The following is a 20,703-nucleotide window of genomic DNA, read 5'->3' as shown; positions in this document are numbered from 1 at the left end:
GAGGGCCTGCTATCACAGGTTCTTTGATTTGCTTTTCTAAAAGAAAAGGCAACTTTTGAGGGGTTAACAATCTCCTTTAATCAAGCACATACATATCATTCACCACTAGAGAAAAATGCAAGAAAAGAAATAAAGACCAACAGAAAGATTTCAAATTGTCTGACAATTACATACATATATAGTTACCAGAGAGGGAAGCACCAACATCTGGGTTTTCAGAGGTCGGGGGGAGTCTCATCTGGCCAAACAAACACTTCCAGTCAGTAAGCCCCAAAGGAAAACCTCACCCTCAAGAGTATTTATACGTATTTTATACCCAGAGGGCATCATAACCCTTAAGAACCTTAAGAACTTCATTAGAAAATTAACAAAAGATGTGGGCCTTCCTACAAATCTTCCCTAATCAAACTCCCCTTAATGGGCAGGCTCATTAATGAGTAAGGAAGATCTTTCCATTAAGAAGCAAAATTATATTAATAATAAGCAAAAATGCATTACCAACACACTGACTTTTTCTATTTTTCATCCTTGTGTTTGTCCACGCCTTCTAAATCTTTGCTGGATCTTTAGTCAGGTCATACTCACTAAAGAGTTCTTACTCTACACTCACCTGCCTCACTGAAAGGTTCTATCCTGGGTAATCTCTCTTCTATACTATTTCACTTGATGATCTTATTAGATCCTAAGAATTCTATTACTATCTTTATACAGATTATTCTCAGATCCAGTCCTAAAATCTCTCCTGACCTCCAATCTCACTTCTACAACTGTCTATTTTACATCTCAAACTGGATTCCCATGCACATCCTAAACTCAACATGGCCAAAACTGAACCCATAATCTTCCCCCCACCTCCACCCCAAGCCTTCCCCTCTTTCCTATTTTCCTACTACTGTTTAGGGTAATGCCATCCTCCCAGTGTCATAGGCTATAGGCTTACAACCTGCAATTTTAGATTCTATCTATCTATCTATCTATCTATCTATCTATCTATCTATCTATCTATCTATCTATCTATCTATCTGTCTGTCTGTCTGTCTGTCTGTCTGTCTGTCTGTCTGTCTGTCTGTCTGTATGTCTGCCTGTCTGTCTGTCCATCCGTCTGCCTGTCTGCCTGCCTGTCTGTCTGTCTATCTGTCTGTCTGTCCGTCTGTCTGCCTGCCATAGTTGTGTGTATGTTATCTCTCCCATTAGACAATTAATTCTTTGGGAGCAGAAACTACTTTTTGCCTTTGAATCCCTCATGCTTAGCACAAAATCTGGTATATAGTAGGTACTTAATAAATGCTTGCTGATTTGACAACATAGGGAATAATAATGAGAAAGAATCACGGCTTTAAATTCCAAAGACTTGGGTATTGATCCCAGTTTCTCCACTCTCTTACTATCCCTTTGGCCGAGAGGCCAACAAGTCTACCTGTACCTCAATTTCCTCATCTGAAAATAAGTGAGGGAGTTGGATTCGATGATCTTTGTCTAAAATCCTTTAATCCACTTACTTCAGAAAACTAATGGTAAAGCCTAGCTACCTCCCATCTCTTGGTAAGAGATGTTGAACTAGAGGCTCAGAATTAGGCACATATTTTAAGGCCTGACCTATGTGCTGATTTGTTTTTCTTAACTGTGTTTCTTACAAAAAGTATGATACAGCATGGAGGTGGTGGTAAAAACAATTTTTTTAAAGAAAGAAACTCTACAGGAAGTATAACATGTCTTTTACAGTTTCTAATATTTCTAAGAGGAAAAGATTCCAAAAGAATGACAAATATTATGAATATTGTTTTCTTTACAAATTTTTTATTAAAAAAGTTTCAGAAATTACAATTGGTTCATTTTTTTGCTGCCTAATTTCTATAAAATTTTGTTAATAACAGTCTATGTGTCCATGGAAGATACAGTTGATAAAGATGTAAGGAGAGAATAGTAACTTTCACATATGTCATTTTTGATAGTAGCCCCTATTTTTCTGGTCATACGGCTGATTGGGAGGAAAGGATAAAGAAAATATAAGATTTCAGTATTTCTAGTATTCATTGATTTTTAAAAAAGTATTTCACACAGTATAAAAGCATTCAGACTTCAAAACATGCTTCAAACAAAGTCTCTCAGAACTTCTGAAAACACACAGCACTTCTTGACAGACACAACCATAAAGAGAACTTAATGTTATGCTGATTATTGATAATAAATGGTGTATTAAACAGAGACAAACTTGATTACGATATTTTTAGTGTCATGGAAGATGTTTTGTACAAACTCTCTCTACCATACTTCTCCTCCAGCCTCCTGAAACAAACAAAAATAACTCCATATTGGTCTCTTTTTTTTTTGGGGGGGGGGGGGTCTTTTGGTACATTCTACTCCAGACTTTCATTTCCTTTCTTGTATTTGCTAGGAAGTTTTGTGTGAACCTGACTGTGATTCTTTGGTACTTCATTTCCATCTTCATGGTACCTTGCAGTATCTGTTTTTTTCTTTTACCAGATACTTCTAAAATTTTACAGTCATATGTCCTTGTGGGCTAAATTCAGTCTCTTTTATGCAATGATCTGCAGCTTCTGTTCTCTCCATTTCTATCATAAATAATATATGTCTCTTCTTTCTATAATTTACAAGTTGATCATTATTCTTAAATTAGGTAACTAGTTCTTGGTTGTTGATCAGACTCAGGTTCAGAAGATCAGTTCATTTGTCACTTCCTCCACCTTTTTCCTGCCCTGACACTAACCTCCTAGTTCTGCAACTTACTCAATTCCCATGACCAATACATTTTTCTACCTCACCTCACTTATACACAAGGATGGACATATCCTTGATCTTGTTACTGCCCACAGATATTCTATACTATACTTTATTCTATGCCATATTCATACTTCAGAAACTGTGAAATTCCTCCTTCTTCTTTCAGTATGTTATTATTCTACCTCTCCCATGACCTTGAACCCTGCTTTTCATCCTTACCATGATGAATCCCTCTACCCCTCGTCTTTCCCCAGAGGATTTCTTCTACATTGGCTACACTCTCCTCCCTTCTCCATCTTGATGCCTTGGGGACCTAACTCAACTCTACACTGTCTTCTTCTCTCAAGTACCTTGCCCAGTTATCCTATCAAAGATCTATGTCTCTTGATCCTTTGCCTTGGATTGGTTCCCTCATTCACTCTTACTTGAAGGCTGCTGAATGAAAATATAAAAGCATTAGGAAACCATTATATTACCAAATCTCAACTAAGACCTCACCTAAGCCAATTCCTTTATACCTCCCCAATCAATTCACTATGCCAATTACCTTTGAAACTTCCGCCCTCAAGTTTCCCATGAATTCCCTCCCTCTACCATCTCAGCTGAGAACTTTGACTCATATTCACTAAATAAATTGAGACCATTCATTGCTCTTTTTCTTTCTTCCTCATCTTATATCACTCAGGTGCCTTCTGCTATGATCATCCCCTTTAAATACTCATGAAGAGATGGCCCTTCTCCTTGCTAAGACAAACCCCTTTATGTGAATAAACATCCCTTCTTCCCCAGTTAATTGTCCTTTCTATTATTCCCGCTTTCTCATTAATCTTCAGTCTTTCTCTGTCTACTGGCTACTTCTGGATTACTTCCAAACATGTCTATGTCTCCCATATCTTAAAAAAAATCCTCCCTTGATTTCTCCCTCTCTATTAGCTATCATCCGATATCTTCCCTCCCTTTTAGTAGCTAAAGTCTTTGAAAAGGTTGTCACAATCCATTTCCTTTCATTTCAATTTTTTTCTTAACACTTCAGCCTGGTTTCTGACCTCCTAATCCAAGTGAAAATACACTTTCCAAAGTTGCCATTGATGTTTTTGTTGCCAAATCTAATGGCCTTTTCTCAATTCTAATCTTTCTTGACTTCTCTGTGCCTTGTGATACATTGATTTACTCTTTTCTCCTTAAAATTCTCTCTTTTCTTATTTTTTTCCATGACACTACTCTTTTCTGGTTCTCTTCCTACTTCTCTGACCATGCCTTCTCAGTAGTCTTTGTTGGATCCTCAATCAGGTTGTGTCCACACCAAGACTCCATCCTGGCCCCCCTTTTTTTATTCCTCTATACTCTTTTGCTTTGTGAACTTTTTAGATCCTGCGGATTCAATTGTTGTGTCTTTGAACCTGACTCTCAGATCTGTTTATCCAGCCATGACTTCTCTCTTGACTAGCAGTCTTTTATCTCTACTTGCCTGTTAGAATCTCAAAATAGATGTCCCATAGACATTTAAACTCATCATGTTCAAAATTGAATTCATTATCATCCTCCCAATGCCACACCATCATCCAAACTTGCCATGAGCAAAGGATGACTGAAATCTCACAGAACAAATGAGACAAAGATGTAGGTGTCCTTACTGGGCCTTTTAAAATCCCCCCACCAAATAGCTAATCAAAGAGTTGTCTTTTCAACACAAAATTAGCCAAACAGAATCAGTTATATAACGTCTACATATGTTATTTTCCAAATACTTTCCTTCTACATTATTACAGTTCTTCTGGGAGGAGACTTCTCAGTTTCTCCAAGTGGAGAAACAGAATCTCAGATACTCTGTGTATGCACCTGAATCATATTAAATACACACATATAATTATATAAAATTGCATTTGTTTATTATATTATTTATTTAAGTAAATGTATTTCTTAATATTTTATATAATGTATATATTTATTTTGTTTTCTAACAAGGATTATACAGTTACTTTTCTTTTTGATAACTTGTTTTTAATTCTTTTCAATAATCTATCTCTCCTAGCACCTAGGAATATATAGAATTTATGGGAATCTGAGATTACCTAAACCTACCCCTTCATTTTACAGATGATAAAACTGAGGATCAGAGAGGTAAAATGATTTTTCTCAAGGTCACACACAATGGTGGAGCCAAGAATTGACTTTGGTTTGAAATTCTAACTACTTATCTAAAGTTTATTGAAATAATTATTTAATCAGTAAGTACAAAATCAGATTAAAATATTCAACTTCAAATTGTGTTCCTTTTTAAATCTTGTTTTTTTTATAAAAATTCCTTTATTTCAAATGCATTGTCTATACTAAAGGGAAAAAAAGTATCACGAGTTGAAGAGGTATGCATATTAATTTATCATGACAAAAATAATTTACTTTTCATTGAGCAGGGAGGAGGATGTGTTGTGCACTTGAAAAATAAAAAAAAAAGTAGGGAAATATTTTTACCTCTCAGATTGGTTTATTTGTTTTTCAGAAGGTATTTTTAAAAAGTTTACTCATACTGTGTACCCCAAGGCAGGCAGTTGGAGAAATAAATAAAATAATTAAAACGCACTGACATTTACAGTCTTGACACTGAGTCTTCTGTTCGTATCTTATGGTGTGTCTACATCATGTAACATAGAAATAATAGCACAGAGCAGAGTGTGTGAATCTGCCATAGCTGATAAGATGTTTTGTTGATGGTAGAATATTCAGGAATTTAGAGACTGACATGTTATCTCAAAGAGGTTTATTTTCTCCAAAAAAGTTATCTTAAAACCAATGGCCTTTTAACTTGTTTAACACATTAACAATGTTCTTAGTGATTTATTTGCATTAGTAATATTTTAAAATTAGGCACACATGCAGGTACACCTTTGAAGGAAGAAACTACAACAATGATTTCCAGAAATCTGATATCCTTCCAAATTGATATATTGATCAGTTTCTGCAAATGAATTGACTTATTTTTATAGTACTTACTGATCTTGGATCCTTAGTGTTGACCATGATGATAATTATAAAATATAGACAATTCCATCACTTCTAAATTTCACTGTATGACTTTCAGTGGGGAAAAGTATAAATATAACAAAATCATTGAGTGGGAAAAAAAAAAACCTCTTTTCCAATGGGATTTTTTATGGCTCTTATCATGCCTGATATTAAACAAGCTAGTAAAAGGTAAGCTTTTCTTTTTAAAAGCAATGTTAACTTTGTGTAAGAGCTTCCATGGCCTGTGGGTTATATTCCCAGTAATCTTGAAATCTCTGTCTGAATAATGAAGTCCTCAACTTAAATCTAATTGGAAATACCTATGAAGCTGGTTCCTCTCCACTAGGGCATTTTGCATAAGGAGCAGGGTAGTGAAATGAATACGCTGGCTGAGACCAATGGACTGGTGGTTCCTACTGCCACCACCATCTTAAATCAATGACCCTTGGTCTGTTCAAGTAAGAGAAGAGGAAGAGTCCATGAAAGAGTGCCTGAGCCAAATATCACATGATGGTTGTGTTTATAGCCCCAGTTCTGAGGGGTCCTGCAGTCCCTAATCTGCCTAAGTATTACTGCAGCGATTCAAACAGAAGCCAATAGGCCATTTCCCACGTCTACAAGGACTCCTTGCCTCTAAGTCCCTGAATTCTGTCAGTTCTGCTCTTATACTTGTTACAGACCCACATCCTTGATTTCTCCTGAATTCTCATTACACATTTGTCAACCTGACTAGTCCCTGGAATTCCTCCTCTTTCTTCCTCTGTAGGTTTCTACAACCCTCCTATATGCTTGTCCTTTCTTACCCATCTGCTTGTATATGATCTGGCTTTAGATCATGTATCTTTAGAAAAAAAAATCAAGTACAACAAAACACTAATCACTAATTGTAGCAGTTACATGTGTGTGTGTATTTGGGTGTAACTTAGTTTTCCACTTTCTACTTATACCTATTCCAACTCCAATGACAACATTTAACGTATATATTTATATATATACATCTTAAGATACACACACCTAGCAGCATATATGTGTATTTTTGCATTCACATAGACTCTCAACACAGTACAGTATCACTGAAAATATTTCAAATTAACATATTTATTATCAGCATTTGGCATTGTGCAAGGTCTTGTAAGATAACTACATATTCTTATCATTCATCCATCCATCCATCCATTTATCTATGTATTTATCTGTCTCTCTCCCTATTTACTTATCTAATTATTGGCCCCCAAAGAAACGTTTTATAAAGCCACATATAAAAAGATAAATCCTGAATAATATTAATATAATATGATCAGTCTTTATAGCACCTGTGTGCCTTTCACATAACAGGCACAATGAGAAATTTCATTGATTAACCAGTAGGTATTGTGCAACAAGGTATGGCTCATTAATTAGGTTACTTTTCATGAATTTGAATTGATAATAACAGCTAGACTAATTAATAACACCAGTTTCATAGTTAAAATCTTGCATATTTTAGGATTTCTTTTGTTGTATCAGAAAGATCTATTATTTTAATGTAAACATTAGCTAGATAATATTGATGTTGGTTTTCATGTGTGCTTTAGCAATAATGTATAGGATACACAATCAACCTATTTATTTGAGTACACTAACATACACATAGAAGAGATGAAGGAAAGAAAAAAGAAAAGAATTTAGAGATGACCAAGTGCAAGTTAGTGAAAACGTGGGTGTGAGAACATGTAAGATGACTGGCTAATGAAGTAATGATTATTCATGAAAAACGAGTAACGATAACAATAACTTGTATTTGTGCAAGAAGACATATAATTATTGTTAGCCCCATTTAATAGATGAGAAAATTGAGGCCAGCAGTTATTAAATGGTATGTTGAGGGCCACATAACTAGTAAGTTTCGTGCAATAAATTTATTATTTCCCCCCCTGAACCACATTTCCTGTGTTTCACTTATAATATGACTATTGCAATGATATTTTGGGGGAATTTCTTGGTTTTCCCTTGAATCTGTCACCTACAAATTAATGCTAAGATATATTACAAGTCTTTAACAAGGGTTGTGAATTATTCTAAAGTAACAACTGCTTCTATGGAGTTGATAAATGCAACTTCAGCCTGGCAACAGGGAAGGGGAAAGGATTGGTAACAAGGATGAAAGGAAAAGGGAACACTCTTGGAGCAGGGGAGGTACAACAATCCCTCCCTCCTTGATACCGATCCTCCACTCCCATCCATTCAGGGCTGGTGATAAGCCCTTGAAGTGTCAGCATGTTTATATTTCATAGGATAAAATAAACAATGTTTGCTCTTTACACAAACCTTGTCCCCACCTCTGACTCCTAAGAAGTGTCATAGCTTTTTGAAGATGGATTTGGGCTGTCCTGAAGAGATATTCTGATCCTGCTTTATATGCAAGAAAATAACCCAGTATGAGGACTGTATTTCCATCTCAGCATTGATTTTTCTGGACATGTTTAAAATTATATCTGCCGTTAACTTGTTTGCACAAATAGGCAAAGAAAACCACCCAGATCACTCCACGTGGTTGCAAATTTATGAAACAGGCAGCCAGGATAAATATCCCCTGCTTTAAAAAAAAAAAAAATCAGGCAACTTATAAATGGCCATTACAACACAATAAGGCAGTTTAACTCAATTCAGCAACTAAGTCAATGTTTTGCCAAGCCATCAAGTGAGGGCCTTATTAAAATCCCAGTGGCACTAGAGTATCTGAGGTGGGAAAAAAAAGGTTAAACTGCATATCAAGTACTAAAGGGAGCTGAAAGGATATGGAGCCCAATTAAACCTTCAGCACTGCTCTCGCTCATAAACACTTGCTTCTTGATTCCCCCTGGAACACATTTCGAGGCAGCTAAAGTGGGAACCCAGCGAGAACCTTTTCATGAAAGCTCTGTTATTGAGCCCCAGGTCCAGCCCAGTCCTTCTGGGTGAGAGGCTTCATACTCTCTCTCTATTAATCATCATCTGGCCTCCTAACACCTGGGACTGACTCCAACTCCCACTGTTGCTATATCGACAATATTCCCTGTTGATTTCCTCATTTTCTCAGCCAAGGCTAGAATGACCTCTTTAAAATTCTTTATAAACGTCAGTAATTGCCGCATCAAACTTCAATTCATTACTTTCCCAGGCCTCATGTATTTTGATGATATGAAAGTTGACCGCATTTACATGCAAATTGAAGTTTTATATTAATAAGGGCCAGTAAAAGGAGATTGCATGGTAATACTCCATTATGACTTTTAAATACATTTGCCCATGTCTCGACTTGGCATTAGCATGGTCCGACCATGAGGAAATCATGTTGGTCTGATTGCAATTTTGTTTTCCAATTGAAAGTACAATTTCATCAGGTTTCCCTGTCATTTCTAATAATGACTTAAGTTTGCTTGCTAAATTGAAGAATTTCTCCAGGCCTCTGGATGGGCTGGGAAACAGGTGAGGAGACAGCTGCTTCAATATGAAGGGGTTCATTAAGAACTAGGGCTAGAGTCAACCCCATAAGGGTATTTTTTTTGATGGAAAGAACCAAATTACTGAAGGCTGGGTGCAGCTGAGATTGATTATTATAAGCACATTAACTTTTATCATCAAACTTGGAAAGCACAACAGCTCGTTTGCTAACACAGTTTAATACAAGGACCAATGAGTCCTTAACCTTCCAGAAGGCTAGTTTCAGTGGTCAGCCTGAAATTCTATAGGTTTGCATTTAGAATCATAAAGAAGAGTCAAAAATAGGCTTTTCCAAAACAGGGAATTATCTTCATGAAGTCAAGAACAGCCTAATTTTTTCATACCCCAAATCAGATAGTATAATTTTAACTCCCTCAGTAGTAGAGAGGAACTTAATGGGGAAATTGTCATTTCAGCCATATCCACCCCTAATTAAAGGGACTCTGGGTCATGGGACAGAAATCCGTATGAAACAGTAAATGGATGATGATGATAGCAAATAAATGGTCATATTTTCCCATACTTGAGTGATAGAAAATGTCAAGTGGCAAAGGTGTCTAGGCCAAATGATTAAAAAATTATTCTGAGTCTGTGTGACCTTAGGTAGGGTCTCAGTTCCCTCTTGTGTAAAATTAAGGAACTGGACTAGATGATTTGTATGGCCCCCTCCAGAGTTAAGCTCCCATGATTCCCAAGTCACCTAACCTCAGTTTTCTCAAAATCTATAAAATAACAAGAGCATAAATTTACTTTTGTATTTGAGATTTAAGGTCTGCCAAAATGCTTTCTTCCTGACAACCCTGTGAAATGGGAGGTACAAATTCCCCATTTTACAAATGAAGCAATTCAAGCTCTGAAAGGTTAAATAAATTGTTCACAGTTACCCAGCTAGCAAGTGTACGTAAAGTGAGATTCAAACCCAGATTTCCTGGCTTCAAATCCAGCTCTTTTTCTGCTTTGTCAACAGAATAGAGGAAAAAACAAACACATAAACAGAAACCTCTAAAAACCTACTTTCTAAGCAGGGCTAAAAAAAAAAAAAATTCCTGCTCTATATAACCATGATTCTCTGATTGTGACAACTTTTGCCCTGTTTCTTGTGGCTGTGTCAACGCAATTCTCTTGGCAATGAATGAGATGTTTTGATAAAAATTTGATTTTTGTCAATTATAGTATGTGGTATAAACAGAGAAACATGTTTTGCTAATAAATGTGGTTAATATAGGTATAAATATTCAAATAATAAAGGAATCTTTTAACAAACCATTTAATAATGCATTTAGTTTTTATTAGAATCAGAATTTTTTTTTATTATGAAGTAGATAAATCCATGATCAGAGTTCAAATACCAGAATGGTTAGTCAATGCACAATAATTCTATAATGTCTTATCAGTGCTTATAACAAATGTTTACCCTGGAAAACTGTCAAAATTATCATCTTCAATTCTCAGTGACCTCCTTTTGCTACAAGGGTATAAATGCTATGGATTGGACAAATAGTTCATTTTATGCACAAAAATAACAAACAAATAAAATAACTTAATATAATTATGTGCTATATAATAATAGTCTACCAGTTGACCAGTGACTAGTAGAGTCAGCATTGAATCAGGAAGACTTTATTTCAAATTCTAATTCAGATCTGATAGCCGAGAAACTCCAAGTCATTTAGGCTCTTTCAGACTCAGTTTCCTCACTGTAAATGCAAAAAAATGACTTGTAGAGCTTAACCCAAAGGGTTGTGGAAGATCAAATGAGGGAATGCAAGCAAAGTGACTTATAAGCATGAGTCATTACTAATTAAGATTTAGACTCTGCTTAACACCACCGTGCTGTCTCACAAAGATTAAACTTGTTTAGCTATTAAGAGTTATGAGTTGAAGACCAAATGATATAATATAAATAAAGCGCTCTCTCTCTCTCTCTCTCTCTCTCTCTCTCTCTCTCTCTCTCTCTCTCTCTCTCTCTCTCTCTCTCTCTCCCTCTCTCTCTCTCTCTCTCTCTCTCTCTCTCTCTCTCTCTCCCTCTCTCCCTCTCCCTCTCTCGCTCTCTCTCTCTCTCTCTCCCTCTCTCCCTCTCCCTCTCTCGCTCTCTCTCGCTCTCTCTCCCTCTCTCTCTCTCTCCCCATCTATCTATCTAAACTATATTTACACATCCTCTATGATGATGATTCATGCCAAAGAAAATGGCTGAATTACTTTTCAAGGTTAGTTTTCAAATTGCTTTGAAGTCTTTCCTTGAGCAACATTCATAGACAACAATAGAGAGGCAACTCACTTATTAGGTTGCTTGAGGAATTCAGTTTGGGATTAAAGATTTGATACAAATAATGCACAAAGCAGATAATCTATTGATAGATAATTGAGAATGTGTATTTAGAATTATACTGATGTTTTTAAGGCTATTTTCTTTAAGCAGTTTCATTCAATTCCTTTGTTGTTAATCATTTATCTCTAAACTCTACATGATGATAAATGATAATCTATAAACTCTTATATAATGATAAATTATAGTTTCCTACTCTTAATATAAAGCTCAATGCCTATGGAATTCTCCTCAGCCCTGTTGTGTCGTTGGCTTGACAGGACACTTTAGCCAAATTCTTATTTTTAATGTTTTATTTATTATTACTGTTAGAGAAAATAGTAATGAAACATTAACTTCCTCCAGAAGGGATGCATGTATACATATTTCTGCTATGATGATTAATTTTGGATGGCCATATGATAAAAGCTCCTCTCATCATTTTCAACTGCTAACATCCCTTTCATCATTAGAAAAAAATTAAACTAGGTCATATATTTGGTTATTATGATTGTGCTTTCAAAAGATGCCATTTTCAACACTACCATAATTTACTGATATTAATGGTCTTGTATTAATATTCTATTCTGTGGAAAAGGTGAGAGGCTCCATCTAATAGTGGACAGGTAAATGTTTAATAAACACCTCTCTGAACACACAAAAAATCTAAGCATGACAAACTTTAAAGGTTAATATGCATTATTAATAATTTTCATCTCTTTTTTGAGTCTAGATGATCAACAAAACAACATATCTAGATGTGATTTATGGTGTTTGTAGGTGTCTGAGGTATAAATGTTCACAATGAAAATTTAACGATCAATTGTTTAAAGCTTGATTGAGTTGACTCCAGCAGACCCCTAGACTGACTCTAGAAGTGACAGATACATTGATACTTTCACCCTTTGTTTATGTTATTTTATAGAATACTCTGGAATATCGGGGTATTTGAATGACTCAATAAACGTAGGTATTTGAAATATTTAACATACAAATTATGAAATATAGTTGTGGGAAAAGAAGTAACAACATTTTCAGAAGGCAAGTATCCTATTACAGTAAAATTCATATTAAAGATATACTTTCATATTTTTTAAATTCATGTTTTCAATTAAAAATAATATTTAAAATCACTTTTGTCCATTTGGTTGTCCATCTCTACAGCTAAATGAATATCCCATTTCATCTTGCAGACTTATTTCCACATTAATCTTGTGGGCTCCTTCAAACTTCATTTGACCAAAGGACAGGACAGAAAAATAAGTTAGCTAAAGCAGTTTTATAATCATAAACATATTTTGTTTAATAAACCATTCTGAAGGCGCTCAGGCACTGACTTCTAAATCATTTCAAGGAAGATAAAATTTCTTCTGAATGGAAAAAAGTATCATAGATTTTAGGCATGCAAAAATGAACATGCAAAAAGATACCCAAGAAAATATCCAGCTACTGACTCTGATGCCTATGTGCTCACCTATATGCTCAGTGTAATCTGAATATTCTTGGAGAGCCCTGAGATCCATTCAAAGGATCTGTGAGGTTAAAAAAAAGTTTCATAATAATAGTATGATATTTTTTATTTCAACTGCAGTAAATAGATATAAATATAACCAAAACTGCTTGGGAGCCCCTTAATAACTTTTAAGAGTATAAAGAGGTACTGTAACCCAAAAGCTTGAGAACTGCTGCGATAAGCCATCACAGATAATTTTGCATAGATCATGACCTTCAAAGGCACATAATTGACTAAAAGACATGAAGAATGCAAGATCTTTTTATGTTTGTAGTTTGTTATAATAATGATTTGACTTGGGAGAAAAAAAATGCAGCCTTAAATGTTTTCTTACAACAGGGTTTAGACTGTGTTTTATATAAGGAAAGGCCTCTACTTACAACTTATGGTCTAAGTTAGTAAAAAATAATTGTCTTGGTTTTTTTTTACATAATCACAAGGGAGAAGTGTCATGGGGCTCCTGAATGTGAACCACTTCCTGTAGGGGCTTACAGTTTTTAGAAAATACATAGTGATGCTGGCTTCACAATTGGTTAGCCACTAGTCTCAGGGGTGGTTATGGTGTTCTGGGCAGTGTGGGTTCAGGGTGGGAATCCTGATCTCCTAGTTTGTCCTTAGACTTCAGTGACCCAAGGAAGAAAAGACTTTTGGCTTTCTATGCACAGAAATTTTGGCAAATGGAGGCAAAACAGAGAAGTTAGATGTCACTTCCCATTTATAATGAAATGAAGACTTATTCTAAAAGAACCAAAATGTAACATCCAGAAAATATCTGATTAGAAAAAAGAGGTGGGATATTCTACTAGTAAGAGCAAGAAGTAATGAATATATAGCACAAGTATGACATAAATATATAAGGAATTTTAAAAGATCTAAAGGAATGTTCTGGATAGAGCCTCTGAAAAGTATGTCTAGAATGATACAGATACTATTTTCCCAGGATGCATTTACATTTACAATTTGCACAAATGGAGGGGATGCCCATGTATATGATTAGAATGTCTAATATAAGAGTGAGGAACCTGTGGCCTTGAGACCACATGTGGCTTTCTAGGTCCTCTCTGTAGCCTTTTGACTGAAGTCAAGTTTTACAGAACAAATCCTGTTATTAAGGGGATTTGATCTGTGAAGTTTGGATTCAGTCAAAGGGCTGCACCTGAGGACCTAGTTGGCCACATGTGGCCTTGAGGATGCAGGTTCCCCACCCTTGGTCTAGTAGAAGGTGAGCTCTTTGGAGCAAGGATTGGTTTCTTACCTGACATAATGCCTGACATATAATAAGCACTTAATAAATGCTTTTGGAATGAATAGAAAATCCCCCAAAATTCCTTCCTTCCTTCCTTCCTTCACCATTTATTAAGAATCCACTATGAGCAGAGAATTGTGACAGTAGGCAAGCATGAAGATAGTTAAAAGCATGATTATTGCTGTCATGAAGCTTAAGGTCTAGTGTTGGGTGATACAACACAAGTACAAATATGCAATACTATATAATAAATACGTAATAACTAGAGTATTGAAGAAATTATAACTCAACTGTATATGATGATTTAAGGTTTATAAAGTGGTTTACATGGTAATTCAACAATTTTATATTTACAAGAGAAAGGAGGAGAAGGAATAAGCATTTATAAAGTATCTACTACATGCCAAGAGCAAGATATTTTGCTAATATCTCATTTGATCAGAGTAGAAGTGAGAGTTGCCAGAGTTCTAGTTAATAGCATTCTATATTATAGAAACTTATCATACTTGTAAATTTAATTCCATTAATTATTTAAAGATATTGTTTAAGATGGGGGAGAAATAGTCAAAAGGACAGAATCTTGTTTATTTGACTTGTGCCTTTAGTTCTACTGTCTTATTTCTAAAAGGGTACAAGTCATTACTTTCTTCTTTCTTCCTACCATCTTTTGCCATTTTTTGGAGCAGCACAGCACCCATCAATGGGCATCATAGGCACTGGGGACAATACAAATACATCACACAGGATCCTGATTGATTCCTTTACAGGGTCCGCACCCAGGTTCATAGAAAATGATGGGAAGAAATAGAAAGAAATGGGCAGGAACCCTGGAAATCACAAAAATCCTCCCAGAGGCTTAGTGGTCTTTCATTCTCACAATCTCTCACACACAGCACCATGATCTTCTCAAAAGTTAGCTATCTGGGAAATCCTTCATCATCACTGAATATGCTTTGAAACTAGGCTTAAATGACTTTTCTGAAGCAGACCTAGGTGGACCCCACCCTAAAGCTCAGCTGTGATTCATGGTCTTAACTGTGCTCTTCTGCCTACTTTTCATTGCTAGCAATGATTATAGTCTAATTTGCTGAGCTCAACTTATTTGGGGTAGAGAGAAAGCAACTGGGATCCTGCCTCACTGAATCCAGAAGTCATTCTGCTCTTTTGTAACACCATATATGCATTGGTCTTAAAAAGGGTTTTGAGTTGGCTCTGAGGCTAATACCAGAGGAGTAGTTTATTTCAAACTAAACTCCAGTGGAGAGTAGAACCTGGAAAGGAAATAATAGAAGAGTTTTCTTTCTCTATCTAAAGAAGTTTGTCAGAGGTTGAGAGGTGAGTTTTACTAATATTTAAATTCTGTGTTCATCTGCGCTTCTTCTGTTTTGTACTTTAAAAAAAGTGTGTTTACATGTGTGCATGTATATTCTTATATGCGTGTAGATACATATAAATATGATTTTTTTTCTATTACTCAGGTCAGTCCATAATATAAAGGAATAGGGACTAGATTTATAATTCCATTGGTACAAAGGAATTTCAAGGGAAGAAACTCCCTCTACCAACGCAAGTTGGCCCTACTGAGTGTTAGAGTTGTCTAGAACACTGAGAGATTAACATAGGTCACAGAACCAGTAATTGTCAATGGCAGAAATTGAATGGGTCTTTTGAGATCTTTAGCCAGCTCACTATACAGTGTGACACCTTGTTAAGTAAAGGATTATTGATTATCCAGAACACAGACATAAAGATAAACTAAATCAGTCCCCAGGACCTCTCTCTAATTATCTGCATATTTTAGGGGAACTAAGGAATACTACACAGTAGATCTTGATCATCATAGATTTCAAGAACATAGACTTCAATAAGACAATAACGGCAATTGACAAAACCTAGAACACATGCAGTCATTTAAACATTTTCAGAGAATAAAAACCCCTTTTTTTCATTTTATCCTTATGACTTCTGTAAGAGGTAAAAGGGAAGATATTATGAGCTTCCTTTTAAAAATCAGAAAACTGAGGCCCAGGGAAATTAAAAAATTGTCCAAGAACACACAGGAGGTGAGCAGAAGAGACAGTGGAATAACTTTCTACTATGCCTCTAAGGGACTGTCCTCTATCTGACTCAGTTATCAGGACTGTTGTGATTCAGGAGGCCTGGCATAGACCTCAGAGTTTAGAGGCTTCAGACAAAGTAGTCCTTAAAAAAGTGAAAGGTATGGGAAATGAGGATGAGTCTGCTTTGCACTCTATATTAAATAAATTCATCATAAATTGCTCAACCATCGTTTGTTCAGAAATAGTTTGAGATTTTATTTCCTCCGAGCAAAAACACTTGGTGGAAAAATGAAAAAAAATCAACCAATTGTTTTCTCTAGGCCAAATAAATGGCTTGGATGTTGTTTTTTGTTTTGTTTTGTTTTTATTCCCATAAAACTGACCTCTTTTGATTCAATTGACTGAATTAACTGACGAGTAATTTGAGTATTGCAAAGATAAGGCATAAGTATCTTCTTTAAAAACTTCTCCATAATTTATGGATTTAACACTCATAGTATAGATTCCTATTTATAATTCTCACTTTTCTTCCATAATTAGTCCAAAATATTTTTCAAAGAATCTTCACAGAAGTACATGAAATAAGCTCAAACTTCTAAAAAGAGTGTACAGGAGTGGGGATTTAGACACATTTTATATTAATAACATGCAACAGACTGTAAAAGATTTGGCACCCTCTAACTTATTTTGTGAATCACTACAGGTGCGAAATGTTGATTTAATATATTAGATCAGATAAACATATCTCATCATGAATTTTATTTTATTTTTTTAAATCAGGATCTCTGTCTTGGAAGAATGCAATGAAAAGCCTACTCTATTTATAAAGAGGTGTAGATAAAAGTGCTTAGGAAGTTTATTCTTACAGAGCAATGAATATTTATTAACATTTATTAAAAATGATCTTCACCATATTAGAAAACAGGTTTTGAGAGATGAAACTAAACTGTCTACAGTCTTTCCATATGGGTCTGCCTTCTTGCTGCTGAGGGGGAATTAATCTTGCTATTATCACTATCATGAAGACTTTCACTATTAGGGTGTTGTTTTCGGAGCTATATGTGCTACAGCTATCCTTTAATAAACAGAAGTTATTTGGGTCCCAGTTAAAAATCTCTTGGTTCTATGCTTTCTTGGGATACCTTGTTGTTGTTTTTTTAACATTTGGTTCCAAAAATAATTGTTCTACCTGACCTCTTGAGAGTATTTTTAACTATCTGAGGCTGGAAATGTACTGAACTCCCTTCAGTTTTTGACTCTATTATTTTCTAAAGATTCATCAAAATTCATCATTGCTCAAATAAGGGGCGAGGGCTTGGTGAACCTACTTTACGTAGTCAGTTGGAATTATTCTCATTTACTGCATCTGCACCCCCTCTGTCTCCCTAGAAAGTGATGACTAACTTAAAACAGAACACAATGGCCCCTGTATTCATAGCTCCCCTCCCAGCCTTGGCCTGTTCCATCAAACTCTGAAGTACGTCGCCCCTCCTCTAATATTTCAATTTAAGCCTGGCTGCATTGCAGCAGTGTCACATCCCATTTACACTGTGGACTTTGTGGGAGACAGGGATCATTACGTAGCGAACATTGAGAAAGAACACATTACACCCCAGTCATAATCAGAAAGGTGACTAAAGAGATGGAGCGGCCAGGAGAGGAGTGCGCACCGTCCACGTAAGGCAACGGGAGAATAGGATTTCACAGCAAAATGTATGAAGCTGGTAAGTTGAGAGGAGCCTCACCACTGCACTAAATTGTCAAGCTGGAGTCAAATGACATTACTGCTGACACCTCTGGCTACACCACATTGCTTTCAGATTCAGTTTCTCCACTTTTCTTTGGTTGTTGCAGGAAAGGCAATTCCCCTGTGCTTTGAGTGTTGAGATTATCCTCTTTTATACAGATTTTCCCTTTTCCTTTCTTATTTTTACTCTTTTGTGTGCAAACAGGGTAGGAGGAAAGGTGGGGGGGAGCTCACCACAGATTATGCAGACTGCTGTTTTACAGGCCCTGGTTTTGAATTTCATTCATTGGGGTAGACAGACGGTACAGCAAGAAAATAGAAATACTCCTTTGTTTGTTTCATTTTGTATTCCGCTATTCCCACTCACATTGTAAGGTTTCATTCTAGAGGAGAGAGTTTTTCTTTTTCTTTTTTTTCAATTATGGAAGAAAAATAAAATCTCCATTAAGTGCTTAGAGAAAGTCTTCCTTCCTTCCTCCCTCCCTCTCATCCCCTTTCTCTCCCTTCCCAAACTCTCTCCTAATAATTTTCACAGAAGTGCAGGATTGTACCACTAATTGCCATTTCGTTACAATAAAGAGATTGGTTTATTTTTTAACACTCTTTTTAAATTGTTCCATAAGTGTCTGTTCTTATCTTTAGAGCATTGTGGCATGCTCTAAAGGATCAGCATCTATCTACTGTCTATCGATTTATGTATCTATCTGCCTATTTTCTATGAATTAACTTATGATGCCTGAATAAGATTAATGAGATAACTTAAAGTCAGCTAGATGGATTTCTCCCTTCACGTCAAAGATCATGCTTTCCTTGAGCATTGAAAGGGGAACTTTCTTAACTCTCTTTCAGGAAGTAGTAATGAGTCAATATTAGTAGATGATGTAGAAGACAGATCAAGGAGGCTTATTAGGACTGATTAGCCAATTAGGAAGTCATTGGAAACCTTTGAAAGATTAGTAACGGGGTAGCAACCAGATAGCAGGGGTTTGGGGAATAAGTGAGAAAATGAAGAAGTACAGGTAGCAAAATGGTTTGCACTTTCCAGAAGTCTGGTACAAGAGAGGGAATAAAGGGATGGAAAAAGGTATTGGAAAAGATGAGAAAATTAGTGTCACCTGGGTGACAGGGTTAATCATGGAAGGAGTTTTTTTCTTTTCCTTTTAGAGAACAGTGTAAAATGGGATAATGGATTTGAATTCCAGTAATGAACTTACAATGGAATTATTGCATGAACTTATCTAGCAACAGTTGGAAGAAAAGCAAAAAATAAGAAAACAGATAGTATGGGTCTTTATCCAGCATTAAGAATTGGAGATGACATTTGGTAGAAGTCAAGGTGACAAAGAATTCTAAGATACTAGGGAGAGTACTATTAAAATGTCTCACCATGGGGTATAGACTTGGTGGGATGGTGTATGAAGCAAATAGAATATCTGTAAGGCTTGATTTTAGGTAGTTATCAAAGAAATTTGAACTGGAGAAGAGGATGAGGATCATGATCAGTAGTAGTGAGGGGGTGGAGTGATAAGAGAATGCAATTAGAGAGGGTAATTTTTAAGTTGGTGGGCTTGAAAGCAGAGCAATTTCAAATGGTAATGTGGGTAAAGGTAACTTTGTAACTGGGTACATTAAAATGGATATACTGATAATCAATACTGAGAAGGCTGACAAAATTTAAGGATGGAGACTGAGGGCAAATCACTAATATGTTAGTAGCAATACTGGCATACCAAATATTGGATAATATTGAAATGACTAAAGATAATGACAGGGAATGAGTTAAAGCAAGCTCCAGGAAAGTGAAAAAAATCATTGCTGCAATTGTGTATGAAAATTGTGTCTCAAAGAGGGAAAGATAATTATGAAGCCTACTAAATGATGGCACAAAGGTAGATAAAGTAGCATCTGGAGTACCTAGCAGTGTTAGGTAATTGGTACAACTTAGATTGTGTAGACTCACAAACTATTTTAATTGTTTGGATTGGTCTATCAAACCATTCAAAAAATAGCTGGCATTTGGCTCAGCAAGCATACAAAGTTTTAGATCAAATCTATGCTAGTGAAGAAGTAGAGCTGAAAATGTAATCCAATAATTTAATTTTTTAAATCCTATTAATTATTTGAATTCTTTGGGCTAACGTGTTTTTCTTTTTCTTTTTGTGCTTAAATTATAAAAGTAATTGTTTTAATTTTCCATCTTCATCTAATAGTGCAGTTCTGGATTTATTTGACCCTTTGTTCCTAAATCTTACACATTTCAGATTATTCTTAATCCAGACTTGCTCTTGAATTCTCTTAAATAATTTTAAAATTCTAATTCTGTCCTTTTTCCCTTCTTCTCCTCATCTCAGTCAATATAAGTTTTACATGAAATTTGGTGCCTATACTCCATTTGTCAAGTCTCTTTATTTTACATGGGCCTTCAGGATTCCTTCATTTGGATAGCTACATTGTAGTGTAACTAGAGTTATGTTTTGAAGACATTTACAAATTTTGTATTTTCATATATGATTCTACTCAGCAGGATCCCTGGTCATCAGGTCATGTTCCTGACATATTCAGAAGTCTGAAATGTGTGTATATGTATATGTGTGTGTATATATATATATATATATATATATATAT

This window comes from Notamacropus eugenii, chromosome 4, assembly GCF_028372415.1.
Source record: "Notamacropus eugenii isolate mMacEug1 chromosome 4, mMacEug1.pri_v2, whole genome shotgun sequence".
Taxonomy (NCBI): Eukaryota; Metazoa; Chordata; class Mammalia; order Diprotodontia; family Macropodidae; genus Notamacropus; species Notamacropus eugenii.
This window is presented reverse-complemented; position numbering follows the sequence as displayed.